The sequence below is a fragment of the Muntiacus reevesi genome, chromosome 22 (assembly GCF_963930625.1).
Source record: "Muntiacus reevesi chromosome 22, mMunRee1.1, whole genome shotgun sequence".
In the NCBI taxonomy this organism is placed as follows: Eukaryota; Metazoa; Chordata; class Mammalia; order Artiodactyla; family Cervidae; genus Muntiacus; species Muntiacus reevesi.
In genome coordinates, this window is record NC_089270.1 from 19,232,995 (window position 1) to 19,239,807 (window position 6,813).

The 6,813-nt window shown below is 39.5% G+C and overlaps 2 pseudogenes; both read left to right on the forward strand.

The window, feature by feature from the left end:
• Positions 1 to 865: 865 nt before the first annotated feature.
• Positions 866 to 1,812, forward strand: LOC136152729 (growth hormone-inducible transmembrane protein pseudogene; annotated as a pseudogene).
• A 395-nt stretch (positions 1,813 to 2,207) lies between these two features.
• On the forward strand, positions 2,208 to 6,488 carry LOC136152730 (small ribosomal subunit protein uS17m-like; annotated as a pseudogene).
• The last annotated feature ends 325 nt before the right edge of the window (positions 6,489 to 6,813 follow it).

Genomic DNA, 6,813 nt, shown 5'->3' on the forward strand with positions numbered 1-6,813 from the left:
AACTCTCCTAGAGAGTCTAAGTACTAAAATAGTCATTATTAAATTCACTTTTAGTTTAAAAAAAAAAAAAAGAGGAAAGGATATATAACAGATGAATTAATGGAAGCCAGTGCCAGAATAGCAGATTGAGGACATCCAAAATTTCACTACTCCATAAAAGAAATGAGAACAGTAGCCAAAGTTGTCAAAATCAACTTCTTCAGAACTCTGGAAATAAAGTCTTGCAAGGATCCAAGGAGAGGTCTTTTGCCCTAAAGCTCAACATTCAGAAAACAATAGATCATGGCATCTGGTCCCATCTACTTCACAGCAAATAGATGGGGAAACAACAGAAACAGTGAGAGACTTTATTTTCCTGGGCTCCAAAATAACTGCAGATGGTGACTGCAGCCATGAAATTAAAAGACACTTGCTCCTTGGAAGAAAAGTTATGACCAACGTAGACAGAGTATTGAAAAGCAGAGACATTACTTTGCCAACAAAGATCCGTCTAGTCAAAGCTATGGTTTTTCCAGTAGTCATGTATGGATGTGAGAATTGAACTCTTAAGAAAACTGAGCGCCAAAGAACTGATGCTTTTGAACTGTGGTGTTGGAGAAGACTCTTGAGAGTCCCTTGGACTGCAAGGAGATCCAACCAATGAATCCTCAAGGAAATCAGTCCTGAATATTCATTGGAAGGACTAATACTGAGGCTGAAACTCCAATACTTTGGCCACCTGATGTGAAGAACTGACTCCTTGGAAAAGACCCTAATGCTGGGAAAGATTAAAGGCAGGAGGAGAAGGGGACGACAGAGGATGAGATGGTTGGATGCCATCACTGAATTGATGGACATCAGTTTGAGCAAGCTCCAGGAGTTGGGGATGGACAGGGAAGCCTGGCATGCTGCAGTTTTGGGGGTCACAAAGAGTCGGACAGGATTGAGCGATGGAACCGATGGGAGAGCTGGCCAAGAACTTGAGTAGGCAACTTTGGAACCATCATTGGAAAAACATTTAAAACCAGTCAGATGGGAAGATGTTTTTATGGCTGGAAGTGCTGCTGTTGGTCTTGGTGCTTCGTGCTTTGATGACTTTGGAATGTCTAATGAGATTGGAGCTATTGAAAAGGCTATAATTTTGCCTCAGTATGTGAAAGGTAGAATTCCACTGTATGTATTAACTCTTAGCAGGAAGTATTGGCTTAACAGCTTCATCTGCTTTGGCAGTGAGCAGAACTCCGTCTTTCAAGAACTTCATGATGAAAGGCTCTTCGGTGTTGATTGGTGCAACCTTTGCAGCCATACCTGGAGCTGGAATGCTGGTACAGTCAGTATCATATTCTTGGAACCCAGGCCCAAAACATCTTGCTTGGTTATTACTATCAAGTGTGATCAGTGCAGTGGTGGCTCCTCAAAATATTATGAGGGCTTCTTCTCATCAGAGCAGAGGGGTACACTGCTGGCACTGTGGGAGACCTTTCCACTGTGGCCATGTGTCTACCCAGTGAGAAGTTTCTGAACATGGGCGCACCCTTGGGCATGGGCCTAGATCTTATCTTTGTGTTCTCACTGGCATCTGGGTTTCTTCCACCTACCATGGTGGCTGTTGCCACTGTATACTCAGTAGCAATTTATGGTAGATTAGTTCCTTTCAGCATGTTTCTTATGTATGATATGCAGGAATCAATCAAGTGTGTAGAAGTAGTACCAGTGTATATGGTTCAAAAATATGACCCTATCAATTCAATGCTGGGAATCTACATGGAGACATTAAGTATATTTATGCTGGTTGTCAGTATCCTACCAACTGAAGGCAACAGAAAGAAGTGACATGACTGAGCTTCTGACTTCCTTAATACTTCAGATATCTGGCTTAATAGGGGAAGATTTTCCCTAAATAGGGGCTTCCCAGGTTGCTCTAATGATAAAGAACCTGCCTGCCTCCATCATGCAGGAGATGTAAGAGGCATGGGTTCAATCCCTGGGTTGGGGAGATCCCCTGGAGGAGTGTGTGCCAACACACTCCAGTATTCTTGCCTGGAGAATCTCATGCACAGAGGACCCTGGCAACCTACAGTCCATAGGGTTGCAAAGAGTCGGACACAACTGAAGCGACTTAGCTCACATGCATGCACATTAATTAAATAGTTTGTGCAAGCAGCTTTCATTGAAGTTTAGAAGACAAGAAACTTAAAAAAAAGAAAAGAAAACAAGAAACTGTCAACATGTCTCAGGTGTTACAGCAATGTGATGCTTCAGGTCTGCTTTTTCTTCTGGAGAATAAATTCAGGAGTTCTCTTCCAAATAGCTCACTCATTTTCAATTCTCATGTTTGAATAATTCTAAAATGTTCTGATGAATGTGAAAACCCGTTTGTGTTGCAGGAATTAAAGTGTTTTATCGATTTTTAAATTTATTTGGTTAAGTGATATTTAGGAAACTCGTGTGCCTGCATTTTTTTTCTTTTTCTTTGAGTGTGGGATATTAATAAGTAATGTTATAAGTGACATAAGGGTTTGGTAAAAGGACGAGAAAGAAGTAAAGGGTCAGCTGTGGTCTTTCTGTGAATACTTAGAACTTGGCACATATGTAATTGTGGTGAGCCAGGGAGGGAGTCTGGATGTTTGAAAATAAGTTATGGCTGTACATCTGCTAAGTTATCAGAAGCATTGAGCAGAAAGCAAAGACATAGACGATTCTCAGGACTCTCCTTACAACATAGATGTGGTCGTGTTTGACTTCTCATTGTTTGACACTGTTAGGGAGTCCACAATATTAAATGTATGGAGAATTCCTGTTACATAATATATATTAAAAACAAAAAAAGGACAAGAGGGCAGCAGAGGATGACATGGTTAGATAGCATCACTGACTCCCCTTGGATGTGAACTTGAGCAAACTCTAGAAGATAGTAGAGGGTGGGGAAGTCTGGCGAGCCGCAGACCATGGAGTTGCAGTCGGACATGACTTACTGACTGAACAACAGCCATATATATTACATATGTGTGTTGAAGTCTTGAATCGTCTAGAACAAAATATCCTTAAAACACTCAGGACAAAATATTCAAAGCATGAGATTTCTTGCATTTTTAAGTATACAAAACAGACTCACAGATATAGAGAACAAATTAATGGTTACCAGTGGGGAGAGGGAAGGGGCAGAGGCAATACAGGGGTGGGAGAGTAAAAGGTACAAACTATCATGTATAAAATAAGCTGCAAGGATATATTGTATAATCTGGGAAATATAGCCAATATTTTATGGTAAGTATAAATGGAGCCTAATCTTTAAAAATTATACTGTGAATCACTATATTGTAATATGTAACATATAATATTATATATCACCTGTATAACTATAAGTTAAGAAGTTATAACTATATAACTAAATTTAAAAGTATACAAACAATATGTGCATAATTGCTGAATAGTTTTGCAAATTTATTGAAATGTTTAAAGGAATATATGCTTGCCTTTCTCCTCTCTTCAAGTTTTAGAGCTTTTATCAAAAAGCCTGTTTGCATTACACTTGAGATTATGAAAGCAGTTTTCCCCTCAGATTTGGTTTCTTGAATTTCATCTCAGAGGAATCACTAAAAAAAGGAAGGCAAAGGGAGACTTTTTTCATGAACTGTATCAATCAAAAGCGTAATGGAGATGGGGTGGGAGTTGGGAGGAAGGTTTAAGAGGGAGGGGACATACATAAACCTATGGCTGATTCATGTTGATATACGGCAGAAATGAACACAATATTGTAAAGCAATTATCCTCCAATTAAAAATAAAAAAAGAAACAATGAGTCTACAAAAAAAAAGAAATAAAAAATGCTTTGTTCGAGTATCGCACAGCAGAATTTTCCTCCTCTACTCCACAGACCATTACTTAACTCTCCCATGCAATTTTTAAGTTTTTCTTTGATACAAGAGTTACTTTTAGAAATTCTTATGAATGAAATAATTGTGTGATTATTGAGATGGTTGGTGATTTTTTAAAATTTATTTTTAACTGGAGGATAATTGCTTTACAATGTTGTGTTGGTTTCTGCTATACACCAACTGGAATCAACTCTAAGTATACATACGTCCCCTCCCTCTTGAACGTCCCTCCCACCCATGGTTGGTGGTTTTGACAAATATTTATTATAGTAATCCAGAAATAACTATTCTAGCCATTTCAATTTACATAGGATGCTTATTTCTTAAATAATAAATGGTCCAGCCAGGAAACAAAAAACAGATAAATTGGATTTTATTAAAATTAAAAATGTTTGTGCTTCAAAGTATACCATCAAATGAGTGAAAACAATCTACAGAATGGGAAAATATTGCAAAACATATATCTGATAGAAAAAAAAAAAACACCTCGTAACTGGAGTATTAAAGAAATACAACTCGATGAAGCTGGGGGGAAAGAAAAATAACCCAATTTTAAGACAGGCAAAGAATCCAAATAGAAGTTTTCCCAAAGAATATATACAAATGGGTCAAAAGTACATGAAAATATGCTGAACATCAGTAGTCATTGCGTGCATGCCTACTAAGTCGCTTCAGCCGTGTCCAACTCTTTGCAACCCTATGGAGTATAGCCGCCAGGCTTCTCTGTCCATGGGATTCTCCAGGCAAGATACTGGAGTGGGTTGCCATGCCCTCTTCCAGTGGATCTTTCTAACCCAGGGATCTAACTGGAGTTTCTTACCTCTCTTGCATTGGCAGGCAGATTCTTGACCACTAGTGCCCCATGGGAAGCCCTCAGTAGTCATGAGGGAAATGCAAATATCAAAACTTTGCTTTGATACTGCTTTGAACTAGTTAGTTCCTAAAATGCGTGTGGAAATAGTAGATTCACCAAATGTTAGACCATCTAGGACAATGGAAAAATTCTGAATGATCAAAAGTTACTCTCATAATTTCCTCGTGTATTTTCTAAGAAAGAAACATAAATTATCAGTCTTACACCAAATTAAAAATGAGTATTAGTGGTATGAATGACATCAAGTTGATTTCACCTAAAACTGCACGTGACAAAATTAGTGATACACATTTTGTTTTTTAAAAATCCCGTCTCTTTTTCTCCTTTTTAAATTTCTGTATGCATTCAGAGAGGTACAAGAACAGTTTATTTTTCTCTCTTTTTTTTTTTTTTTTTATTAGTTGGAGGCTAATTACTTCACAACATTTCAGTGAGTTTTGTCATACATTGATATGAATCAGCCACCAGGTGGGATGCATGAGACAAGTGCTCGGGCCTGGTGCACTGGGAAGACCCAGAGGAATCGGGTGGAGAGGGAGGTGGGAGGGGGGATCGGGATGGGGAATACGTGTAACTCTATGGCTGATTCATATCAAAGAACAGTTTTATTTTTATATTTTGGTGGTGCTGTGTCTTCACTGTAGCCCATGGGCTTAGCTCCCTGACCAGGGATGGAACCCACAACCCTGGGGTTAGAAGGCGGATTCTTAACCACTGGAGCACCAGTGAAGTCCCACATCTCTTTTTACATCACTGCAACTAATAAAAATAAATGGTAAAAAAAAAAAAAAACGAAAACTTTGAATATTGACTTAAGAAAGCTTAGGAAGCCACGAGTCAGGCCAGTGGATGGAGCCTCGAGGTGACCGCTGCGTGGGTGGATTCCAGGGCCCGAAGCACAAGTGTGTGGAACTCCAGGTGCCCAACTCCACATAAAGTCAGGAGCCAAATGGGCCCTGGGAAAAGTGATTGGGACAATTCAACAAACCGCTACAGGGAGACTAACCAGGCTTGTTCCGGATCCCTACTTATTAAAGCATTTGATTTTTTAAATTATGTTTATTTTTAATTGATTGATGACTGCTTTACAATATTGGTTTCATTTCTATCATCAGGAATTAGCCATAGTTGTACATATGTTCCCTCTCTCTTGAACCTTCTTCCCATCTCCCACCCCTTTCTACCCCTCCAAGTTGTTACAGAGCCCCAGTTTTGAGTTCCTGAGTCATAGAGCACATTTCCATTGACTATCTATTTTACATATGTTAGTGTACAGAAAGCATTTTCTTTTTTATTCTTAAAAAAATATTTATTTATTTTTGACTGCCATCACCATCTTAGTCGTGGTGCACATGCTCTCAAGTGGTGGCACGTGGGCTTAATCGCCCCTCAGCATGTGGGATCCTCCCCAACCTGGGATCGAACCCACATCACCTGCATTGGCAGGCAGACAACTAACCCCTGCACCACCCTGGAAGGCCCCACTAAGGTGTTTTAGTAAGTGAAAAACCCATTTCGTTCATGATGCTCTTTAGAAGCATGAAGCCGGAGTACTGTTTCTCACTGCTTTATTTGTCACATGAACAAAGCACATGAAACACGAACTGCCTGAGATCATTTTCAAAGCTGGACGAGTCATAGATCTAGTGACCGGGAAACTGTGAGCAGGAACTCCTTATCTGGAGAGTCCAGTCAGTTTGGAAACCACTCATTTAACAAAAAATTGCACAGAACTTGATACCTCTTCAACACAGTGAAGGAGGGTTGGAAGACAGAGACATGAGCAAAGATTTCTAAGTTTGCTTCATGGAAAAAGTTTTCTAAGTTTCATCACAAACTGTCCAATTCATCCTCTGGTATTTATGAAATACCAGAAGTAAATGAAATAAAGGCCTTGTTACAATTTTTCATGTTTCAAGTTTCTTTATCGGTGACATCTTTTCTGTTACACTGAGACTCAGCCTGATGCTGGGAAAGATTGAAGGCAGGAGGAGAACGAGACGACAGAGGATGAGATGGTTGGATGGCATCACTGACTGGATGGATATGAGTTTGAGATAGCTCTGGGAGTTGGTGAAGGAC